The sequence below is a fragment of the Thunnus maccoyii genome, chromosome 14 (genome assembly GCF_910596095.1).
Source record: "Thunnus maccoyii chromosome 14, fThuMac1.1, whole genome shotgun sequence".
Taxonomy (NCBI): domain Eukaryota; kingdom Metazoa; phylum Chordata; class Actinopteri; order Scombriformes; family Scombridae; genus Thunnus; species Thunnus maccoyii.
Window position 1 is genome coordinate 6,690,327 of NC_056546.1, and position 11,830 is coordinate 6,702,156.

The window sequence follows — 11,830 nt, forward strand, 5'->3', positions numbered from 1 at the left end:
TTTGTCATCTCTAAAAATAACCTTCACCTTAACCCTAAAATGAAGCCATAACCCCCGAAATAATTGGATAACCTGCGGGGACAGAATTTTTTTGTCATCAGATAAGAAGTAAATGTCCGCACAGTGTGACTGAGGTAACACAATTTTATCCCCCCGATGTGATTACACAAAGACACACACACACACACATGCACATAAAGTGGGCAGTGGTCTATAAAAACCCAAATGATGCTAACTATCCAGATCCTCTTAATGATGCTAATATCATTATTTCTATGGAAGATTAATGAGACCTATTTATAGCTCATTAATCCATATTGAGTAGGACTGCAGATTAATTTGTTAATCAGGCATCAAAAACAACTGCTGCCCCCGGCCACTGAAAGCCTTATCCCTCTGGGTGTGTGTGCCGGTGCGTACCAGAAATCCCCACCTCCCGCCCGCCCTTGTTTCTCTCTGTCTGACTATATGTTTTTTTTTTTCTGTCTGCCTTCTCATCATACCCAGCCGTGTCATCTCCTGTGGCCGATTAGCCTTCAGCCCAGAGACACTGGGCCTCGGTGCTGAAATCCGATCCTTCCGCCTCTGTTGTGAGCCGCTTTGCCTGAAATAGTGACTAAGTGAACTCCTCAGGCGTTTGTATGTTAAATGAACGCCGCCTTTTGGCTTTGCTGCTTCTCCTCGATCTGGTAGCTTTGTTTTATTTGTTGCTAACCTTTATTTATTTGACCGAGCAGCGTGCAGGCTCTTTTCTCAGCACTGCTACATAGTCAGGCAGTTTCCCGCTCATGAGCAACAATAACTGTCTCTCCGTTGAGCTGTTGGTGGTTAAAATAAATAAATTCAATATAATAGTGTGTTGGGGTTTGACAGAATGTACATGATTGCAATCTTTGTGTATCTGCTGAAGAGTAAACTACGGGAGTCTAGAAAAAAAGTTCTGTACACTCAACGTGTGATGGATTGAATGGGGGCATTTTGCAAAGCATGCAAAGCCTTTTCTATATTTTGTCTTTTTAAATTTGTTTTTACATGTATTCTGTCATCCACTCAGGTGATATAAGGTTATAGAGATATAAAGTGTATCTATTTTTGTAAATATTTGAGAATTTGAGAAAATGTCCACATTATACCTTTTCTTTTTTGTCAAAGGAACGTCATTGTAGAGGATGTTGATTGAAAGGGTCTGTAGGTCATCTGGTGCACCACAGCAGTGTCAGAAAAGGTAAAGCACAAAACAAACAAGACGCAAACATGGATGCTGTTAATAAGAAGGAAATACATTTTTGGGAATCATCAAACCTTCTCACATCATGTCAATGCACCTCTTAATTTAAATCAACTTCATTGACATTAAAGTCTTGTTGAGGAAAAAGTAATTGTTAAATAGTAATGAATATATTGTGCAGAATTAGACTCTAGGAGTGTGATAGATTCCAAGTCTCAAAAAAGTTTCAATTTCCTGCTTTGATAGCAGTGTAGATAAAATATGAGTAGACATTCCCCAGTAAGGATTGAACAGACTTTTCTGAGAAGACTGCAGGTCTTGTGCTCACAATGGTGGTAAGGTGTGGGACTTCCAAGATGACATAAACAACACTGAAATGCTTGTCAAAGGGCTGCAACTAACGATTATTTTCTTGATTGACTGATTAATCGTCTAGTCTATAAAATGTCAGATAATAGGGAAAAATGTACATTATAATCTCCCACAGGCTATCTTCAAATGTCTTGTTTTGTCCGACCAACAGTGAAAAACCCGACAATATTCAGAGTTCAATGATATAAAACAGAGAAAAGCAGCAAATCTTCACTTTTGAGAAACTGGAACCAGAAAATGTTTGGCATTTCCGCTTAAAAATCACTAAAACAGTAAATCAGTCACCATCATTATTATTAGTAATTTTCTGTTGTTGCACCTGTAGTTTGTCAGAACAGAAAATGTTATCAGACAAACAATAAGAAGATTAGGAAAAGGATCATTTGTAATGTGTTTTTTTCTTAAAACGGCTTTGGTCCGGTTATCCAGCAGGTGTTACATTTATCTCACCATATATTTCAAACCAACCAGCACAACAGCAAATCTTAACTGATACATTTCAGCAGGGCACCTATATCCAGCAGGTTTCAAGTACTAATGTAAAAAAAAATGCCCATTTGTAAAAATACTCTAGGCTCAGGCTAGAATAAAAAATGGATTGTCCTTTAACCCTAAAATCTCCCTCACTTATAGTTTTATGAATCCCCCCGTCTATAGATGATGAAAAACAGGGACCAGGTCTTACGGCTCGTGCAGCACTTTATTATAATCCCATTCCTTTAGACTGGGAGGAGGGATTTCTTTTGTGTGTGTGTGGACATTAGAACTGGCTTAACCCTATCACAATCAATTTTCTGTTGCTTTCAGGGAAATGCTGCTTATGCTACAATACCAGGAGGGGTGGAGGAAGATGGATGGGCCGTGGGGGAGTTAGGAGTCCAAATCCAGAGAAAGAGAGAGATAGAAACAATCACAGAGATAGACAGGGATTTCCCGTCCCTGTCCAGAGAATAAGACTGGTGTTCCTAATAACAAGCTTAGACCCACCCACTCCTCTCCTCTCCTCCCCACCACCCCCCCCCTTTTGGTGGATATGAAGGCAGATCATCCCACTGCGCTTTAAACACACACACACACTCTGCTCAGATTAACACACACGCACACACACGCTCCAGATGCTGTTGTCGCCTGGGGTAAAGCCGATGTCAGACCCCCCACCGTCTCCTCTGTTTATAAGTGGACGTCATCATCTTTTACCTGAAGGCATTTTTCTGACCTTTTTCAGGGTGGTGGTGACGGGAGACGGTGACACTCTGCACAGGTCTGGAATACATGCAGGGACAGAAATGAACAAAAAAAGAGCCTTTTTAGGAAACACTGTCCTTACCAACTAACTTGAGCAATTTCAGGTGATACATATAATGTGAAACTAGAAACATGAAACCAAAACAGCGACAAAAAAGCTGTAAATGAGCAAAAATGGTTACCAAGAGCTTCAGTCAAGGGAACCATTTAATTTGTCCACATTTAAACCCAGTTTTCTGAATATTCTCTTTATGTACAACTAATTTGCATTTAAAAAAAAAAAAATCATTTTGTAGGAAACGTCATGCTGCCCAGATTACATTCTTTATCAGCACAACATTATACAACCATCCACCTCATTTGTATACGAATGTCACAGTTCATGAATTGAAGAAACGTCGCCAGAACGAAATCCAAGCAGTAATTACATTTCATCCAAAACAAATTTGGCAAAGCAAATAAGTGGCATATAATTTTGTAGGACATGTGGTTGCCACATTTACTTGTAGATGATAAGTGAATTAACCATTTCCTTTTAACAAGCTTAATGACCCATGAAAATTACTTTCATTGTAACTGAAACCTTGATTCAGAAAAGGGCGATTTGAACAAGACAAAAGAAAACATTAAAGGACGCTTATCATGCACATTCCCAGGTCTTATATTTATATTCCGGGGCTCTACTTGAATATCTTTGCATGATTTCCAGTTAAAAACAACTTGCTATTTATCTTATACTGGCCTGTTATGCAGCCTCTGATGAAAGGTGACCCTTGACCTGTGCCAATTACTCGCTAAATGCCCCTTTGGGACACACTCAACCCACCCAACCTCAAAACAAGACCATAAAAGGAAAATAACATCAAGAGCAAACATAACTGCTATCATGATAAAACCTGGACACAGATTTGATGACAATGTCTTCTCTTGAAACTCTGCTATTTTTGCAAGAATTTTACTCTAAAACCATATAAATCATAAAAATGCTACGTGAGATATATACTATAATACTGAAAACAAAAACAAACACATTCAAATAAATCATGACCAAAGTTTTGATGTGTAAAAACAAATAATGATCCAATTGGATGGACTGAGGGCGTATGATGCCTTTGTAAAAAACAACAAGCCTTTTCCATCTTTTCCATCCAACACGTTTTACATGAACTTTTGATCTTCAACTTCTGGAATCCGACAAATCATGACAAGAACACACAAACAACAAGACAACCTTTCACCCCTCACACCTCCATCTGGACACACCCTTCGGTCACAGATTGCATCACGCCTGCTCAGGCGGCGTTGTGGCCAGAGCGCGTAGCTGTCATAACAGAGCTCTGTTGTTGGCGATGCTTGTCGTGATGCTATTTTAGACACACAGATGTTGCGAGGAGGAGGAAGAATCACCCACTCTGACTGGAATTGTGTGGACTTCTTTCAAACTGTGTGCAACTGGGACCTTTTATGGGATAGTTTCTCTTTCAGAATACAGTAGTCCCTCTTCTGCACCATATAAACATTTTGGTATGTTGTTATTAGTATACCAGACTCTGAGAATTTTCCACTTTCTTGTTTTATAACTTGCCTGTCGGCTTCTTATCTAACCAAAAACACAGAAAGCTAACTGAACTCAAACCTACAACTTAGAGTGCTTTGGTATCTCTACTTTTCAAGCTGTTGTATGCTATATTTGCAATTTATTTTGTACATCAAGTAGCCCCATAGTATTGTCATGATGGCATAAATGCAAAACCTCTATAAAGTTGGAAGCATTAACTGCAGGGAGAAAGAGAAAGGGTGATAGAGGTGAGGATTTTGTGTAAATGGGGAGGGAGAGAAAGAGGATTTGTAGCATGTAAACGTTAGGTTTGAAAGCAGTATCACCCCTCTCAGCTCTCAGAAAATCTGTTTTGGGACAGAAATTCCTTGTAATGGAGTCTCAGTGATGAATATCAGGGGAGGAAAGAGAGCGGAGGAGTAGCTGTTTGATCACAATACAATAAAACATTAACAATGATACGAGTGAAGTTGACCCAAATTAAAAGCCAAATTAAAAAGATAGGTCTTTAATTTCCTTTTAAAAAATTCAAGGGAGTTTGCTGTTCTAAGATCCAAGGGGAGGCTGTTCCACAGTTTAGGGCCATAAAAATAGAAAGCAGCCTCACCATATTTCTTGTGGGACACTTTAGGAACTTCTAGAAGAACGGCAGTGGAAGATCTGATAGTTCTTGTTGGGACATAAAATGAAAGGCAGTCGCTGATATATGAAGGTGCTAGATTATGTAAGGTTTTGTAGATAAGTAAAAGACACAGTTAACCAGTGCAGTGATGCGAGCAGAGGGGTAACGTGATCTCTTTTGTTTGTACTGGTCAAAATCCTGGCTGCAGCGCTCTGAATTAAGTGTAATTTTCTTAAAGCCTTTTTAGGAAGACCAGTAAAAAGAGAGTTGCAATAATCTAAGCAGATTGTCATAAAAGCATGTATCTGCATTTCAGCATCATTCAGAGTTAAAAATGGTCTAATTTTGGCATTGTTCCTCAGATGAAAAAATGATGTTTTTGCAACCTTGTTAGAACGGCTAATAAAATTAAGATCAGAGTCTGAAATCACTCCAAGATCTGTAATGTGTCTTTTAATTTGCTCGGACAGGCTGGCAAACACTGACTCTAGTCTCTGCCTTTCTGCTTTTGGACCAACAGGTAGACTTTTTGTTTTCTGCTCATTTCTTTTTAAAAATGTTCTTACTCATCCAAATGTTGATATCAGTGAGACAGGTAAAAAGAGCATTTAAAGAACTGGGGTTGTCTGGTGAAACAGAGATATATAGTTGTGTATCATCAGCATAACAGTGATATTTGACATTATGGTGTAATTATGTTGCCCAGAGGGAGCATATATAAAGAAAAAAGAGCAGGACCTAGAATGCTTCCTTGAGGAACACCGTGTTCAATGTCAAATGCCTGTGACACAACATCAACAAGGAAACCAGTCAAACACTGCACCAGAGAGACCTCACCATTTCTCAAGTTGATTCATTAAAACGCCATGATCAATTGTATCAAAGCACTCAAATCTAACAAATAGAGGACAGTCCATTATTTGAATAAGTTGAACTTATCAGGTCATTTACTACCTTTAATAAAGTGGTTTCAGTGCTATGGTTGGTCCAATAGCTGGCCTGGAATTTATCTAATATGTTATTAGTATTCAGATGATCTTGTAGTTGGTCAAATACAGTCTTCTGAAGACGTTTGCTAGAAAAAGATTTGAGATAGGCTGTAATCTGTAATTAGTACGGTAGCTAATGTCCAGATCAGGCTTCTTAATAGAGGTTCTATCAAAACTGTCTTAAAAGCAGAGGGGAATGTATCTAATTACGGAGATGTGTTGATTATTCTTGTTGTTTTGTGAGAGAGCCACTGGAAGCTGGATTTAAACATTCTGGTAGGAACAGGGTCTAGTGAGCATGTGGATGACTTAATTTTGTTGATAGTGACACTAATTTAATCATCTGTTGTCATACTAAAGGATGTCATAGGTGGAGGCTCACTCACCAGTAGATCCCAAACAGTTGATGAATATGTATTTATAATACTGGATCTAATGGTGTCATTTTTTTCTTTAAAAAATTATGCAAATTCCTGACATTTAAGAACTGAGGCTTGAGCATTTAAACTGAAAGCCAGAGATGGGCAGAGCAGAGGACTTTGGGGTTGTTGTGTTTGTTTTCAAGAATGATGTTTGAGAAATGGGCTTGTCTTTCTATTCTGACAGCATTATTGTAAGTTCTCATGCGAGACTTTAAGACATCAAAGTAGACATTTAATTTACTTTTTCTCCACTGTCTCTCGGCCCTGCGACAGTTTCCTCTTAGCTGACGAATAGCAGCAGTTTTCCAAGGTAATTTGTTGGCTGGCTGTCTTTTTTTTAACTCTTGGATGAGTAACAATGTCAAAAGAAGACCTCGATTTATTATTAAAACTGTGCTCTTGATCATCAACCGAGCAAGTGTTGGATGGAGGGAAAGTATTAATTATATCTAAAAATCTAGTCCTAGCATTGTCATCAAGGATTCTCTTTACAACAACAGTCTCATTACACTGTTTTGATGCAGATATAGTAGCATTAAAAAAACACAGAAATGATCAGAAACAGGAATGGCCAAATCTAATGTATTCCCGTGGTTGTGGGTGGCCCTTTTTACACGTTGCACAAGACCAAAACAGGCCAGAACATCTAAAATTTCCATAACCTTTGAATCAGCAGTGTCATTGACATGAAATGACTGTCGCTTTAGAAGATATCCACTTGTGATTTGTGTAACTCAGACTGCTGAAGCCTCATATTGATCAGATACATTTTTGCATTAAAAACGTGTTACGAAGGACTTTTTAATAGACAGTAAGAACAGGAGGAATGATTACAGTCAGCAAACCCTCTTCCTATGTTCATATAGGCACCTGACTATTGTTTTAAGACAGACTTTAAAAACTGTGAACCTATCCTTTAACATTTGTTAATTAGTTTAGCTGAGGCTGATGGGCATGTCATTAGTTTTGCAGGTATTTGGCCATAAATCAAGGTACTGGGCAAACTTGACCTGATGATGGCACCAGATGAAAAAGTCAGAGGGTCACCTGTTGTACAGTTCATCTGGAGTAGGGCATGAATGTGTATACCAAACTTAATACCAAATTTAATGGCAATACATGCAATAGTTGTTGAGATATTTCACTAAAAAACAATAATGTCAACCTGCTGGTGGCGCTAGAGAAAAACTCAGAATCATCAAAGTCAGAAGGCTCAAATTCTCTGAGGATCACGAGTGTCTGTATAAAATTTCGTGACAATCCATAGTTGTTGAGATATTTCAGTCTGCATCAAAGTGGTAGATCGACCGACCAACAAATCAACAGACCATCATCGCCATCCCTAGAGCCACACTGCTAGCTTGCCTAAAAATAAACATTAGATGCAGAATTTAACTGAATATAAATGAAGCTGGGACTAAGAGTGAAATATGCATCAGACTTCAGACAAATATTACTATTGAGGACATAAAGTGGAGGTGTTCTTCAGAGGTTTTGCAGTGTGAAAATGAAAGTTTCTGTTCCCCTGGCTTTGACTATAGACACTGAATCACATTAAGGGCTAACCTGTACATGAAAAGATGTTAAAAGAGATTTAATGTTAAAAAAAAGAGTCTTTATTTAGTTTTATCTATTGAGGTCTACTCTCCTATAGTACTCTGTTATATTCAGTTGTATTCAGTTCTATTCTATTCTGTGGGAACACAGTGACTGAAAGGGAAAACTCAGCATTTTTGGTTATATTCATGAAGTTCTCTGAATAAAGAAGAGAAACTGCAAGCGATGGGAATTTGCCATTGAGAGAGTGAAAGAGAGAGAATACCAAGAGGGGAAATGCATGTCACAAGGGCACTGAAGGACAAGGGGAAGAGAAAGAGAGAGGGAGAGAAAGTACGTGAGATAAGAAATTAGCCTTGTATTCACACAGCAGTTTTTTCCCTGACTCGATTTGTGTTTTAGGGGCGTTTTTTTTTATCACTTTCATAGTGATTGATTTAAAGCTATAATAGGTGACTATTCTGCATTAAAATGTCTAAAAACGACTAGACCTATGTTATATATTTTGTTGAGTTGTGTACTTACATTACCCAAAATGTTTCCAACAATTTAACCCAGAGAAATCCATAATTTTAATCAAGACAACGATCTGTTTCATTTGGTCGCCTGTCAATGGCGTCATACCCTCTCTACCATAAGAACACAAGATGGTCATCATCATCTTCCAAGAAAGTCCTTAATACAGTGTATCGAAATTACAGACAAGTAGTTTTCATCATGAATACCAGTTTTTTAATCTTAAAAAGTATACAAAAAATATTTACAAAAGTAACAGGTAGCAATATAAACTGATACACTTAATGTGCATTGCTAGCTTTAGCTTAGTGCATGCTAAATATATGAGCTTGTAAAATCCACTCGATAGTGTCTTTGTGTGTTTGTGTTTTTCTATTTGTCTTTAAAGTGTCTACTCATGTTGTATCTGTCACTTGTTTGTATGTTGTTTGATTTCTGTTTTTCTGTCCTTTACCTCTATCTTTTACATCTCGACTGTTGACTTTGTATTTTTTATTTGTAGTTATATTTTATGATGATTCAGTGATCTGTGTGAGTTTGGTGTTGGCTGCATGTCGGTGCCATTTTCCGCTCTTTCAGACAGCATGCTGATCAAAGGCCGCTACCTTTTTCTCACTCAGAATGCACTGGAATGAATCACTCTGTCATTGTTCTCTAATAATTCACCTGCAGTGGCCCACACTTGTCTACTAGACAAAGTGACGTGAGCAGCGTGAAATTCAAAAAATGGACCACAGTGGCTACCAGGGGAATTTCTTTGCAGCTGTGAACTGAGCAATTCTTCTACTGTCTAGGGTCACACTGACTTCCTTCTATTGAAACAGTAGCAGCATACACATGCACACATACACATACACACACACACAAACACACAGCAGAGCACCGTGAAACCCTTTAACCTCCGTCTTCCTGCTCAGCGAATGGAAATTTGTGACCAGACCACAGCTGGACATTCACTTCAACATCACTGTAAGAACTGCAGTATATAATGATGCAACTACTTCTGTAACTGTAACTACAACTCTTAACTGTAATTAATTGTTTAATTGATGAAGGACTAAAGATAGTGCCACTACCAGGCCAATATTTCCACTTAAATAAGAAATGTCAAAATCTGATCCACACTATGATCCCTGGAGGATGAACCCTTCCCATTTTTGAGACTCACTGAGTTTTGCTGTAGTGCCACACTCAAGATGAATTGTACATTCTGCCAGGAGCATCAGGCAAAAACAAATTCACATTGTTTGTTTCAGTATTAGGAGAACTTTAGATATTTTTTTATTCATTTACACTTACTTAGCCACTTCATGCATCGTGAGCAGACCGAATAGCTATCGGATATTAAAAAATCCAAGTGTAAATGCAGTCAAGAAGCATCAGATCAATTGATGTCAGGTCAGGAGTGTCACATTTCCAACCACGAACTGAGACAGATTTAAAAAAAATGTAAATATCATCGTTATTATTGTAGCCATGACAACAAAGGTCGCCTAATTTTAAGGTTTCTCCAACCTCCAATCGTTTTAATCCAAATCATGATCTTTCCCCAAACCTAACGAAGTGTTTTTTTGTGCCTAAACCTAACCAGACCTTAACCATAGTGTTGTGTAGTGTTGAAAACATTTTTTTAATATGGGTAATTTTTATAATAGCGATAGGAGCGCCACATCAGAAAACGCTCCCATGTGTCGCTCTGGAGTGAACATGGTCAAATGACCTATTGGACGACTCGACCTATGTGTACTTACATTATCCCAAATGTTTCCAACAGTGTTCAAACCCAGAGAAATCCATAATTTTAATCAAGGTAATGGTCACCATTGGTCACCTTTGCGCATGCATCAATGTTGTGGTTGTGTGTGCTGCCAGAAGCTGTCATAAATTGACTTTTTATCCAGTTTTAAGCCACATTTTCACAATACACCTTTTAGATCTTGGTCATTTTCAACTATATCTTTTAACTGGATGGAGGATTTTAGTCATCGGATGTCTGGATCTTAAGTTATCAGAAAAACACGTTAGCAGCAGCTCAGCTCGCAACCCCTCCGGAAGTCCTGTGTCCGCTGAACAGCGTGGGAGAAACACTGATTTTTAATGTGAAACTGCTTTATTCAGTGTTTCTACAGTGTTAATCACTGGGTCTGTTTGTTTTGGAAGGGAGGAGACCTCTGCAGATAATTCGGCTTCCAGTAAAAACCTGCGGAACAATGAATACTAAAGGAATCCTAACCAGGATAAGCTGACTGCAATGATGGAAAAGGTGATCGTTTAACAATGAAGACAAAACCTGCCATGATCCCACGCTACTTCATGACATCGTCAAACCCTGTCTTTTGTTATAGATTTGATTGAGACCCCTAGCGGCAGAAAATTACATATTGTGTGTTTAATTTGGAAGACTTGTTGATAGAAATAGCTTCTACAGGGTCTGTCCCCCTGTGGTAGCTGGGTAATCTCCCATCTTAGCCATCTCCCTGCTCCAGTGATTGCAGCATGTTTGGAGAAAGAAACAATTGGTATGGGTGAATGAGCAGCTTGAATAAGAGGTTGTGAATATGATAAAACTTTTGCTTGTAGTTCATAAATACAATTCCTGTGTGTGTTGTTAGCCAGTTTGCTAAAGTGCAGAAGCGCAGAAGTTTTACTTCTTCTGGGGCATTACCACCACCCTCTGGAATGGAGTACGGCCGACCCTTATTTGCATGTAGTCCAGGAAAACAAAGACAGATTGCAATCAGATTTCTGATGTGTCCAACAGGGATACATATATGTGGTATTAAAGTGTATTAAATTGCATCTGGATTTTTCATGTATGACAAAATTGAAATGACAAGTGTAAAGGGGGCCTCAGTGATGAAAGGTTAATGAAGACTAAACCACACACACACACGCACACACCCACATAGGCTTACTCACAACCGCAAAGGTAAACACTCAGAGAGAGACAATGGCAGAGCAAACACGCATGCACACAAAGACACGCACACGACTGCAAACATACATACATACATACATACACACACACACACACCACCAGATTACAGGATACTTGGAGGAAGTGAAGGGTTGTTGCTAGGGAAACTAGAGGAAGGACTGGAGAGACCTGATTAAGGATTGGCTAGATGAGATTAAGTCTTTTACCCTGTCTGACTTGGTGCGTGCACACACACACACACACACTGGCTTTCCAGATGTGAGCAGGGAGGAAATCCTTTTATGGAAGTGACTTCTGATATGAGTCAGTCCCCTCGGTGGAAATGGCGTAAAACGTCATGTGTTAAAGATAGCAGACAGCCAGCTCACTAAATGCCATAATAA